The sequence below is a fragment of the Pinus tabuliformis genome, chromosome J (assembly GCF_031772625.1).
Source record: "Pinus tabuliformis cultivar Carrire ecotype Pingquan chromosome J, CPIR1, whole genome shotgun sequence".
NCBI lineage: Eukaryota > Viridiplantae > Streptophyta > Pinopsida > Pinales > Pinaceae > Pinus > Pinus tabuliformis.
In genome coordinates this window covers 732,768,577-732,783,559 of record NC_142295.1, presented here as the reverse complement: position 1 = coordinate 732,783,559, position 14,983 = coordinate 732,768,577, and the positions used below count along the sequence as shown (strand labels likewise).

General features: G+C 35.4%; 1 pseudogene; it reads left to right on the top strand.

The window, feature by feature from the left end:
• LOC149228814 (putative ubiquitin conjugation factor E4) overlaps positions 1–14,983 on the top strand; it is a 72,816-nt pseudogene that overhangs the window by 35,743 nt on the left and 22,090 nt on the right.

The following is a 14,983-nucleotide window of genomic DNA, read 5'->3' as shown; positions in this document are numbered from 1 at the left end:
AGGAATTCAACCTTACTTGTGATCTGCAACAAAAAGAGTACATTGAAGCTAACATTCTATGGAGAGTAAAGACTCTTATTAATCAATTAAGAACTAACTTGCATCAACTTTGATGTGAAACGAGATGGTGGAAAAGACCGAAAGAATCTTGGGAAGAAAATGTGTGTATTCTTTTCACTTCCGGGGCAGTGGAATTGAAAAAACATTTCATTTTGGAACGTCATGCTTTCAGGGACAATTATGACAATATGTTAGCAATGGTTTCTTGGCATTGTCTTTTCAGTGAGGGGACTATTAGAAGGATGCATTAGGGGAATTTTGAGGTCTAAAATGGGCCTCCTAATGAAATTATAAAATAACAGTGTAAATAATAAAATAATATTAGATTACATCATCAAATTTCAGAGGGAAAAAAGAAAAAACTACTTTTTCAACTCGTATTTTCAATCTATCTCCCTGTGGGCTTACTCAAATTTCTAGCGGGAACACTTGTTTGATGTAGAATTTGATTCCTCATCCAAGGATTACCCATGTTGCATACTTTCGATGGACCTTGCTATGCAAAAAATGAGAAATACATGAAAAATGTGATTGCGATCACATTTTTTCGTGCATTTCTCATTTTTCGTGTAGCAAGGTCCATCGAAAGTATGAAACATGGGTATTCCTTGGATGAGGAATTAAATATTTCATCCAACGATTACTCCCTCTTGAAATTTGAGGAAAACATTAGGGAGATAGGTTGAAAATACGAGTTGAAAAAATAGTTTTATTATTTTTTAATCTTTTTCTTTTTTACCCCAAAAATGGTGAATCATCCCCCATGATTGACATCATCATCTTGAATATTTGGTTCTTATAAATTTTATTTTGGTTATACATTTTTCTTAGGAGGAACATTTTAGACCTCAAAAGTTCTCTAATGGGGCCCAATCATCATCAATTTGAATAAGAAAAGGATTGAATTGCAAAAGGAAAAAGGGATTTAGGACAATGGTCCAATAAGTTATTTTTAGTCTTGTGGATGTTAAAATATCATTCCTTCATTCAATAATGGTGATCTATTATTGTTGGTGGCTTGTGTGGGAGGCTATAATTAGCACAACTTTGGCATATGAGTTGATGGAAAGCAATACACATATGAATATATACATATGTATCAGAGGTTATTAGACAACATATCTTCTATTGGCATGTGCTGCAATTTTCTTTTGAAGGCCATTAGTGAACCTTGCAAAGAGCCATGGATCTTAATGCCCACAAAATTATGTGAGCCCTATGGTTATGTTACTATTAGATTATGTAGAGATTCGATGGAAATATAAACCAATAAACCAACATATTCAATAGATATTTATATTAGTGATGACAATCAGTCACTTCACATAAATGATAAAGGAAGTCATATAAAATAGATCTTCTAGTAGTAGCATATGCTCAATGAGAATTCTAGATTTCAAGGTTATGATCCACTTCTAGAGTAAACGATCTACAAAGTTGCATGTAAATGAGAGGCACAATCTGCCAGAAGATCACAATGACCACCATAGAATCTCTTCAATATATTGTACCCATGAAGGCCATATTATGTGTAGATATTTGTTTAGAAGGAAGTGATCTCTATGTAGGTCTTGCTTTATATCTAGATTGAACATTAGTAGTTTTTTATCTATTTTAGGGATTCTAGTTTCAAATATGAGTAATACGTATTCTAGCCAATGCAGGGACCATCAAGATCCTGTATCTTAGTCTATTCCTAGTGTTTTATCCAAGGTCAAACTTGGAACAATTTGGTGGTGTATCTTGTGTACAATTTAAGAGTGGAAACCATAATAAAAGTGGCAATGAATATTTCTCTCTTGTTACACAATCAGTGAATGTTATGAATATAATTTATAACAAATAAAATAAATAAAAATAAATGTAAATAATAAATAATCAAAGTAGTACATCATTTAAACCCCTTGAGACCATAAGACAAAAAATGAGATCAGTTAAAGATAAGGTTGATCAGCTTCAGTTCAAGGGTGTCTACAAGATCAATTGTTCTTTCAGAAAGTGCTACATTGGGGAGACTGGTTAATCATTCAAGATCAGATTCAAAGAACATGGGGTTGACATCAAGAATGAAAGGATACGCTCCTCAGCACTTGTTGAGCATTCCTCCAAAACTAAGCACCACCTATGCATTGAAGATTCTAACATCATCAATAAAGAGAATCATTATTTCAAACACAAAATTAGAGAAGCATTGGAGATCAAGCACCCTAACAATTTAAACAGAGATGGCAGTTATGAGGTGAGCACTAGTTGTATCCCTTTAATCTCACATATCTAATGATTGTTTTCTTTCATTACTTTCTTCCCTCACTCTCTCCTTTGTTTTTCTTTATAAAAATTTTGGTATTTTATTTTATTTTTTTATTTGTTTTAGTCCTATTTTATTCTATTATTATTTATTATTTATTATTTTATCTTGTTTATATTCCTTTTTCCCTCCTCTTTCCCTTCCTTTTATCCATTTCTTTTCTTATTTTATTCATTTATTCTTCTCTTATCTTATTCCTCTTCTTATTTCATTAGGGCTCTTTCATCCCTTCAAACCTCTCATTCTTCTTGGATTTTCTCTCTCTTATCATTTTCCTTTTTCCTTATCACTATTCTAATTTCTTCTTTTATTCTACCTTCCCTCTCCTATTTTATTATTCTATTTTCATTATTATTATATTTTTATTTTATTATTATTATTATTATTTTATTGTTTCTTTGCTTCCTTTTTATTTATTTATTTCTTTTATTCCTTTTTTTTTGTCATTCTTCATTTTATTTCTTCTTCTTATTTCCTTTATTCGTTCTATATTTTTTGTCTTATTCTTTATTATTTTATTTTTATTTATTTATTTCTTCTTATTCTTCAAAAATTTTCTCCTTATATTTTTTCTCTTTGATTTGTTATGTCAACCTTTCCTTGATTTTTGGATTTTTAATTTTAATTTTAATTTATTTGGTTATTTTTTCCTTTTTTCCTTCTCTCACATCATTTCCTGATGATGAGTCATGTTTGAGGCTCAAAACGTAGATATTCAAAAATGACTATTGTGAATATTCTTCTAAATTCTCACCTATTAAAGTAGTGATTATTTTAATATTCATTATTTTAATGAAAAGACATGTCTACAAAGACATGTCCAGTCATCAAGGGGCACCTGCCTAGGTATATAAGCATTCCCTCATTGTAACATTCAATCATCCTTGTAAATTTCATATTATTAATAAAAATATTGTTTACAAATACATTTTTGTATTTTACATTTAAAGTCAACAAGCTACTATTTTGTTGCTTCAGTGGTATTAGAGCCATGTGAGCCTATGGACACTATCCGTCGCACAATATGTCATTAAGTTTATGTCCTAAATTCATTGAGCAGTTGAGTGAAATTAGAGAATCATTTTAGCAATTAAAAAAGTCATTTTCATAATATTCAACATGTTTAAAGGGAGAGAACATTGACATGAATGAGAATGATAATCTAAGTAGGTATATGACAGTTGAGGATGAAAGTAGGGAGGAAAAAATGAATCTACAGAAATTATTCATGAAGAACCACTACATTCTGCAGAAAATCAAGAAGAAGTTATGTCAATTTTTGATAATGAAAATGATCTTACCAAGGTGCCTTGAATCCCATCTCTTATTTCTTTCATTACGGTAAATCAAAATACCTAGGTATGTTCATCCCCATCTTCTCATGTTGTTGTTGTTGCACTAAGTGATAAAACAAAAGTGTGTTCAGTGTCATCTTCATCTCATTCTCCTCCTGTTCCCCCTCTGTCTCTCATTGTAAATGATACTAAAGGTGATAACCCCAAGGAATTTGCATCTCCAGCGCATCCTCCTCGTACTAGTACTGCTATAATTAATATTACCAAGTTATCTTCATCTCCATATTCTCCTCCTGCTGCTTCTGATGTTGAGATGAATATTTTCCTTCTACTAAAATAAGCATCTTCTCCTTCAACGCTACTCATTGAATTTCCTCCAATGCTAGTACCCGTTAAATTTCCTCCACACCCATATTAGTATTGCGTGATTTTCCATTTGGATGCAAATGAAATTCCCCCCCAATGACCAGAGAAGATAGTCTCAAAGGTTTTGCAGTGATTCACGCCAAATCCTCCCACACACCCAAGTATTCCTAGTAAAAGAAACCTACCCCACCTAATGTTGTTGAGAATGGAATGTCTTTGGTTGAAAAAATCAGTGTAGAAGTGGATGTTCCTTTAGCTTTTATGTCAGGTAATATTCCACATGAGGATATATCAACGCTATGGATTCATTGGTTGATCAACAATCTCCTCTGAAGCTTAAAACTTTGCGCCCCTCCATGCCAAACGACAAAATTGAGAGCGATTGGATTGTGAACATAGTAGAAGGTTGTTGTTATGTCATGAAACAAGTGTACTATGATCCAAATGGAGATTACCAAAGTAATGAGTAGGCTCTTGTTGAAGTTCATGCATTATGGATCAGAGTCTCTAAGCACATGAATATCAAGGAGCGAGATTTGACTCGATGGATGTTACCTTCATTTGAAACTCCTAAAGGGAGTCCTTATGGTTCTGTGAACCTACTATATGGTGCTGATGAAAATGAAACAAAATTCACTTCCACTGCCAGAGGTGGAATTCTTAGCATAGAGTATGGGATTTCAGGTCACTTGATTGGAGATTCCATTTTTTAGAAAGTTACAAAGAATGCAGTGCAGGAACTCTGGGCCCAACACTCAGAAATTAGTGAAGCTAGACCCTTCTTTTTGTCCATGGACATAATATAGAGAGTTTTGATACAAAGGTTATCCACTCCTAGCCTTGAGCCCCCTTTCCAATACCTTGTCCAATGTTATAGAAGAGCACAGGAAGAGCTATGGCGATTGCCTTCAATGAAGGATAAAGCATTAATCCCGAAAATGGAAGAAATTGTAAAGCATGCAAGGCAGTTGTCTCTTTCATACAATAGAATTGTTTTGGGAAACCCAGATGTGTTTCCTCAACCTGCAGAGCAAAAGTCACCTCTATTAGATCTCTTGCTTTTTGAAGCTTCTATTGATTTTGCTTCATTTGGTGGGAGCAGTGTTCGTGTAATTACAACCCCTCCTAGGTTTATAGATGTTTTTTTAGGGATTTTGAAAAATATAGTTTGGATCCTATATTAAATTAACAATATGAAGATTTGAAATTAACCATGAGGGAAGTGGCTTCACCTCTTCAAGGCTTTCATAAGCCCTTGAGAGCCCTAAAAAAACTAATTAATATTCCTGTTTGTGAAAAATATTTGGTCAATCATCCATCTTGGATATGCAAAGGAAATGTAGTGAACAAATAACTCATTGAAGTTGAAAGTATAGTGATTTACCTGATGTGTTTACAAGAGAAGAACATGATGTTGGGCACCAGTTCTTTTCTCAAGCAGAGACTCGATATCAAGAAGATTTGTAGTCCACATTCACTACAATAAAGACGGTTATGCATCAATTATATGAAGTATTCTATAATGTTTTGTATAATCTCTTAAAGAATTCAAATACATGTGAAAAATTATTGAATACTTGGCAGAAGTCATCTATAAAAATACAGCAAGGGCAGGAATCAATATACATTCTCTTAAATGTGCTAGCACTGGCATGTTTGTGAATCTCAATGTGGTCATGCTAAATGTTTTTGCACCATTTCTAGAAGATTTGAAAAAATTGACCTTGATTGATCAAAATTATATCATGCACAGCAGTCATCTTGATTTTCAAAGTTTGACAACACTTCATGCATCATTTGAAGAGATTGCAGCTCGGGTGGATGGATGAAACTATTCACGTACTAAAAGTTTCAAGAAGTTTCAACAACAGAGGGAACAAGAGGAACGTTGTGTCTTACGATCTAAAGGAGCCACAAGTTTTGGCAGTAACCATGCTTCTGATTCTGTTATCTCTAAATCCATCCATAAATCCTCGAGTAATGAAAGACAGACCATATATTCTTTAGTTACTGAATGTTTTTTAATGACAACAATAATACTGAAATTAAGTCTTTTGAGATCATTGTCTGACTATAAGAGCCTAACGCATGATCTCTTGAGGAGTAAATATGCACTTGGATTTTCATTTTCCATCGCCATCCAAGCCACCGTCGAACCCGACCGTGTCTCCATTCTCTTACGTGAGTCTTCCCCGCATCTGCTTACCACTATCCGTTCTTTGTTTCTATTCATCCTATCAGCTATCCGGTTGTTTCCCACCATAGAGTGTTTCACTGTCCACCATGACTATTCCACTATTGTTTTGTCTGCACCATCTGCTACCCTTTTCCATTGTCTCGACTTTGCTTCTCCAAATAGTTCCTTTGTGTGTGTCAACCAAACATTCCCTGCTAGTTCGTTGTGCTTACCTCCAATCCTTCACCATTCCCCGACGCCTTATTTCCTGCCAAAGTTTCATAACCCATTGACAAATGCTGCCTTGACCCTGTTGGGTTGTGTTATATTCTTTCCACGACTAGCCCACGTAGTAAACCGGGGGGTTAGAAGGGGGGCAGAGCCTCCCCTTCGTTGCACCAATTGCGTAGCGGGGGAGTCACAGGGGGTTTGAGGGGTGCAGGTAAACCCACTCTATGGGGTCTGGGGCAGCGCCCTGGAAAATTTTGGTTTTGGACACTATGTTAGGTTGGGCGGACCTACCTATGGTTTTGTGCATGTTTTTTGCACATGGTTTTGGACGTGATGGTTTTCGGTCCATGGTATTGGATGCTTCGGCATGTATAAATATGTATTTTAACATTGAAAGGAACATAATGAAAAATCAAGCTGGTAGTCCTGGTTTTTGGATCTAGGGGAAAATCTCTGTGTATATGTGTTTTATGTGTTATGCTCTCACATTGTTTATTTTCTGTGTCTTAGAATTCGTATGCAGGTAATTTATGTATGGGGTTAAAACCTACAGACCCTATCTGGTTTTGTATTTTCCAAATCTACATAGACTTTCACGTTGTCCCCATCATGTGGTTCGAAATTACAATTATAATTATAAGTTATATAATATTTATATAATTTTAATATATTAAAATATATATATATATATAGTTTAAAAAATGATTCAGTTAAAATTATATATATATATATATATATATATATATATAGAGAGAGAGAGAGAGAGAGAGAGATAATTTAATTAAGAGGAAAAAAATATTATTATTTAATTAAAAAAAAGAGTTTGAAAAAAATGAAAAGGGAATATAAAAAAATGGGAAATAGATAAACCCTAGTTTCAAGACATCATTACCAAAAAATTATACATGTTGATGTACTAGTGATGAATTACATATGTCGAGATGACAAGTGCAAGGTGAAAAAAATTATTGGCAATTAAGCTTTGAAGACAAAGTTTTCGAAGAAAGGGGCAATGTTATGAATGTAATTCATAACAAATAAAATAAATAAAAATAATAAAAATCATAGTGATTATTTTAATATTCATTAGTTTAATGAAAAGACATGTCTACAAAGGCATGGTCAATCATCAAGGGGCACCTGCCTAGGTATATAAGCAAGCCCTCATTGTAACATTATATCATCTTTGTACATTTCATAATATTAATAAAAATATTATTTGGAAATACATTTGTGTATTTTACATTTAAATTCAACAAGCTATTGTTTTGTTACTTCAGTGAACAAAAGGGAAGAACACCAATGGTGTTGCCAATCAATGAGGAATCAATCACTAGAAGAGCTTAGAAGGAAGCCAAATTAAAAATTACTCAAGAATATTTTGAGTGTAACAAATATAAGATTACTATTAGGATTGCAAGATCATTAAACACAAATATGATGGATTTTAGGTTGATAATTAGTAATCCCACTTAGTTTTGGAAGGTTGCGGTCTAATAGACTTGAGTGTACAAAAGTTGATTTATAATGCAAGGTGAATTATGAACTGAAGACTAAATGTTGAGTGATTTGTAACAGCTTGCATAGGAATCACCAACTCACAAATGGTTAAATGAACCACTATGTAATGACTTTTCTAAAAAGGATCAAATAGTTTGATCCTGAAGGACCTATTGATGGTCCAAAATGACCTTATCAGCGTGTAAGGGAGACCACCCGGTCGGGAACTTAAAGAAGCTCCTTTTTTGTTTGGAATGGTGGTTCTGATTGGTTCAATTGGGTTAAGTTACCCTCTCTCTTTCTCTATTGGCTTATAGTATGTATACTACTTGCCAATAGAAAAGAGAAATTAGATTTTCCCTCTTGTGGAGCTCATGCAAGAAAGTGATCCTTAAGCTAAATTAACGGCTCAACCAAGGCACTCTAAAGTTTTCCCCTGCGTAAGAGGACTTCTAGAATGAAATATTTTAAAACTAAATGCAAATCTACTCTATGTAACATAAAATAAATCCTAAGTCTATCTCCATTAAAAGAAGGATTAGTCCCCCTTTGAACCAAGAGCAAGGTAAAAGGGGATCTGGACCAGCGTTGAGTTTGGAATAAAAATGAAGTCAATAAGCTAAGGATATAGTTCCAGGATTTATTATTAATTTGAGCATGTTTATGTATTCAACTATCTGATGACTAGTCATCAAATCCCTAGTGCACATACATCCAAATTCAAATAAAATGAATTCAAACTAAAGATATATGATTGGATTAAGGTAATAGTTCTCATAAAACAATTATTATTAAAACTAAGATAAACGTGACATGAATTTTCTAAATAGTTAACAAGTATGTCATGTTTATCTATTTGAATTCGTAATTTAACTTGATAGTAATTATATTTATCATTTAAAGATAACTTTCAAATGATTAAAACAAGGATGTATTGAATGAATTTACAATAGTGAAAAACTTCAAAAAACACATACTTATCTGGATCAAGAATTGCTTCAAATTTTATTAAATGCAAGCCATCAATCAACCTCTATCTCCAGAAATAGTGTACAAGAATTAAATATTTGATCAAAGCCATTGAGTACATGAAATTCTCAGAATTTTCATGATAGCATAAAATACATCTCTTTATCTCCTTATAGCATGAAATTTTCAGAGCTAAAATACATCTCTTTATCTCTACAATCTTATTCCAAACTAGTTAATTCTCTAAAAAAATATTGCCCCCTACAGTAGTGCAAAAATCTCTCTCTTTGCAGAGAATTTTCTCCCCAAATTTCAAATCTAGAAACCCCTATCAATTCTACAAAAGCAATATTTATAATTACAAAAAAAAATTAGGATGAGAGAGTTGTTGGAGAATAAATTTGTTGCAACAAATTTTAATTGGCCAAAATTCTTCTTTCTCTCTTGTTGTTCCAAGTCTTCTTTTCATCATATTCCCAATTTCTCTCCTATGAAAAACCAATCAAAGTTCAAAAATTAAAACAAATTTGGTGCACAAAATAAAACTAAAAATAAAACCACTTCTCAACAAATTGTTAAATTAAAATCCAAATAAATTCTCATGCTATGGTTTCTTCCAATATATTATATCATCCTTTGAGTATTGTTGGGAATGAATTATTGAAGGCAGTTTTCCAAATCCAATAAAATTTTCCCAATTCAAAATTTGGAAAAACTATTTTTTGTTGTAAATTCGTCACTTGGTCTTCTATTGGATTTCTGGGTCATTAAATGATTAAATCTACTAAAATTAACCTTCGCATATTATTCTCCTCTATCTTAGCTGTCCAATGAGCTATTGCAAGCTTCATTGGATTGAGTAAATCTTGAGATATGTCTCTTTGAAGTTGGGATACCAAAATTATTAGAATTCTCGAAAAATGCATGCCTCGGCTAAAATTCAGAAAATTTAATTAAAAATCTAATCTTAATTAATTGTACAATTAAAACTAATTAATTACAATTGTTAAATTAATTATATATATTTTATTTAAAATCATTAAATTAAATTACAAAATACAATATAATTTACAAATGAATTAAATAAAAATATTAATTAAATTAAATTATTAAGCAATAATATACATTATTAAATATTATAGCCATACTATATTCAATACAATAAAACAAAAACAAGTCTATATGCAGGTTTTAACCCCGTACAAAAACTACCTGCATATGAATTCTAAAACATAGAAAATAAACAATGCGAGAGCATAACACATACAACACATATACACAGAGATTTTTCCCTGGATCCCAAAACCGAGACTACCAGCTTGATTTTTCATTATGTTCCTTTCAATGTTACAATACATATATATGCATGCCGAAGCATCCAATACCATGGACCGAAAACCATCATGCCAAAAACCATTTGCGAAAACCATGCACAAAACCATAGGTAGGTTCACCCACTTAATATAGGGTCCAAAAAAAATTTCCTCAGGGCGCTTCCCCAGACCCCATAGAGGGGGGCTAACTGCCCCCCCGTAACCCACCTGTTAACTAGGATGGCTAGTTGTGGAAAGAATAGAACACAACCCAACATTCTCCCACTTATTGTTTTCTTTCCACATGAGAGCTTAGTCATTTATCTAGCCCTGCAATGCCCATTGTTTCGCTACACCAAGAGAACTTCTTAGAGCTCATAAATTTTGTCAATGCATCTGCAGTATTTTTCAAAGTGTCCACCTTTACCAGAAACACCTTTTTGTCTTTTATCATATCCCTCACAAAGTGATATTGAACATCAATGTGCTTTGTCTTTGAATGATAAGCAATGTTCTTTTCTAAGAAAATTGCACTTTGGCTATCACAGTCTATCCTTATAGCTCCTTGTACTAACTCCATACTTAAACACAATCTCTACAACCAAACTACTTCCTTGCTTGCATGAGTGGTTGCCATGTATTCTGCCTCTGTAGTTAATAGTGCCACTATAGATTGTTTCTTACTCATCCAACTGACTGCACCTCCAAATAGGTTAAACACATACCCACTTGTAGATCTTATCTGATCTAGATCTCCAACCCAGTCTACATCAACAAAGCCATGAATATCCAACACTCTGTCCAATCATGATCTTCCTTGGTAGCACAAACCATAATCACTGGTGCCACGCAAATACCTGTAAACTTGATTCACTGTTGTCCAATGCTCCTTCCCTGCTTTTGACATAAACCTGCTCGATACTCCCACTGCATGTGCAATGTTTGGTCTAGTACAAATCATCGCATACATCAGACTACCGACTGCACTCTCATATGGAACACAGGACCTCTTCCTCTTCATGTATCTTGGGACAATGTTCAGCATATAACTTCACACCTACAGGAATAGGAACCTTCACCTATTTACTATCCTACATATTAAACCTCTGTAGTATTGTCTCAACATACTTCCTCTGGTTTAATCAAAGCTTCCTCTTTGCTTGGTCTCTTTTAATTTCCATGCCCAAAATATAGTTTGCAGCATCAAGATCTTTCATGTCAAATTTGGAGGACAATTGGGTATTCAAATCCTGGATAATTTCTTTTTCATTTCCAACCAGCAACATATCATCCACATACAAGACCAGATAAATAATAGTGTCATCAATTAATTTAAAATACACACAGTGATATGCTTTGCTTCTGATGAAGCCAAGTCCCCGTATAAATGTATCAAATTTCTGATACCACATCCTTTGCGACTATTTTAACCCATACAGAGGCTTTTTTTAACTTGCATACCGGTTCTTTCTTACCCTTCACTGTAGAGCCTTCAGGTTGCTTCACATAGATCTCTTCTCCCAGATCCCCATGAAGAAATGTTGTCTTCACATCCATCTGTTCTACCTCAAAATCAAAAACAGCAGCAACAGATAACAGTAATCTAATAAAAGCTACCTTGGAAACAAGAGAAAAAATATCACCAAAATCAATTCCCGGCACCTGGGAATAACCTTTTACTACCAACTGAGCTTTGTATTTCTCCACATTTACTTCTGCATTTGTCTTCTTCTTAAACATCCATTTTCTGCCAATGGATTTCCTTCCAGTCGGCAACTCCACCAGATCCCAAGCCTCATTTTTGTGCAAAGATGAAAATTCATCAACCATGGCCTCTTTCTAGAGTTTTCCATCCTCTGAATCTACTTCTTCCTTCACAGTTCTGGGATCATCATCAGTAATAGATAAAGAAAATTTTGAATAGAAAGCATATGGGCTATACCTTTCTGGCTGCCTTCTTTCTTGAACTAATCTTCTCACAACCAGAGTTTGTGGCTCTTCATCTTTTGATTCCTCTTCTGCTGTAGAGTCTGATTCTTTCTCCTTTAGCTCAAACTCTATCTTCTCAGACTCCTTTGAAGGGACTTCATGTTTAATAACATATTTCACCTCTTTGAACACCACATCTCGGTTGTACACAACCTTCCTTGTTACTAGGTTCCAAATCTTATAACCCTTTAAACCATCTTTATACCCAATAAAGATGCACTTTTCAGATTTACTATCCAACTTTGTTATTTTCTCCTTTGGAACATGTACATATGCATCACATCCAAATACCCTAAGATGTGAAAGAGAGGGTTTTTTACCAGTCCATACCTCTTGGGGAGTCTTATCCTCCAACACTAATGAAGGTGATCTGTTGACCAGGTAACATGTAGTCTCCACCTCCTTTGCGCAGAATTCTTGTCCTAACCCAACACCACTGAGCATGCTTCTTGCCCTTTCCATTAATGTCTTGTTCATTCTTTCTGCAACTCCATTTTTCTCAGGTGTGTATAGAGTTGTTTTCTGTCATGTTATAACACACTTCTTATAGACTTCTTCAAATTCCTTCTTCCAAAACTCTCCACCATTATATGTCCTCAACACCTTTATCTTCTTCTCTGTCTGGTTTTCTGCCAGAGCCTTCAATTCTTTAAACCTGTCAAAGACTTTAGATTTATTCTTAAGGAAATATATCCATGTATTCCTTGATAAGTCATCTATAAATGATACATAGTACATAGACTTACCCAGTTATGGAACCTTTACAGGTCCAAACACATGACTATGCACAAGCTTTAATATTTGTTTCGCCTTCTTACCACCAGAGGGGAAACTCACCCGATCCTGCTTCCCATATACACAATTCTCACTGAAATCAAAATCCAGAGAACTATTAGTCATACCTTATACCATACCTTTACCATGAAGTATTCTAAGGCCCTTCTCTCCAATATGTCCAAGCCTCTAATGCCATAGCATGGTCTTTTCTCCAGAGACCACTAGATTTTTTGCTCCACTCTTAGGAACCACAAAATTGTTGCACCCATCAACAACAGTGCTACCTTATAGCTTATATAGAGCTCCAATCTGAACTCCCCACATCAATACTAGTGCTCCCTGAACCATCTTGCAGGTATCCTTCTCGAACACCGTTTTTACACCTACATCATTCAGCTTGCTTACAAAAATTAGATTTCTAGCCAATGCAGGAATATGCAGAACACTCGGAAGTGTTCCAATCCTTCCACCTTGCAACTTCAACTTGACTTTTCCGTGACCAACGATTCTAGCCTTCCTATCATCCCATAAGAAGACATCACCACCATTGTATTTCTCATACTCGCAGAACCACTCTCCATGGGAGTGAAGTGAAAGGATGCACTTGATTCAATCAACCATGCCTCATCATCTACATGTGTACTTTAAGAAGCCAAGTACACATCCCCACCTTCATCTGAGGTGGTTTTCGCCTCTGTAGAAAGAGCATCATCAGATCCCTTTTCTTTGTCAAGAGCTTCAGATTTACAGTCCCTTTTGTAGTGCCCTTCCTTTTCGCATTTCCAACACACCTTTACAGGTTTTCCTGGAGATTTAGATCTCCCTATAGATTTAGATCTCCCACTCGATGACTTATTTTTGTTTCTGTTCTGAGACCTTCATTGTACAGACAAGGCATCACCATTTTTTCTTTCCATATTTTTCCGTCTCATCTCTTCCATTAGTAAGGATGAGATTATTTCATCAAACTGCAAGGTAGTTGCATTGCTACCTGTTAGCTCTGTTACATGTCTGAACATTTTGAGGGCCAAATGCAGACCTATCCGTGCTGCTGCTATTCAAGGAAAGCCTGTATCAGTCATCCTCCTCGCTCCCCTCACTCTTCTCACACTCCCATAACCTCCCTGCTTTCCCTGTTCTCCTCCAAAACTTAGCATAAACCTGTATTTCCTTAGCTCCCGGGTGCTAAGTTTGAACTGTTATGTAACTGTGATCCCATAACCGTGCGTTGTTCACAAGCCCTTTCCGTCACATTAGTCAAAACCGTACAAGTATGTTCCTTCCATTCGATCACCCATTACCCGATCCAACGGTCCCCACCACAACAAAACTTGCCCGTTTCCTCCATACCGTCCGATCTACCCTGCTGCGATCAGACGGCATTCGCACCTCCCGCGCCCATAAGTTGCCCGCACGTTAACCAGCGGGGAAAGTGGTTTTTTGGCTATTCCATCCGCCATGCATCGTCCTCCTATTGTGATCACTCGGCTGTGTACGTTTACCACCCACTTCCAAAAGCGGTGCATGGAATACTGCTTACCGCCATTCGCCCATCCCCTGCTCGTTATCATCTGCGTAACTTTTGACCCTGATCACCGTTGGATCAAACCATATGAGATCCAATGGCCGTCGTCTATCCCGATCTCATGTCTCCCGATAGCCACTGCAAATCAATCACCGTCGTTCATCTGTTTCATCCAATAGCCTATGATCATCTTCCACCTCACCTTCCCGATAACTCCTATCGTGCTATCTCTGCCATCGATCTGCGCAATCCGATGGACAGCCTCATTCCTCCATTCACTCTATCCACCTGCCATGAAGTCCACACTTCTTAACTGCTTTGTGCACCCAAAGGATGAGCTTAATCAGTCCCCGGTACCGTTTGTGGCAGATCCTCAACCACTGCATTCAAGAAGCGGAATGGCCGACCGAAAAAAGGACCAGCCTCGAGCAGTTAAAGCATTTATCAGTTATGAAACTTCTTCTGTACAACACT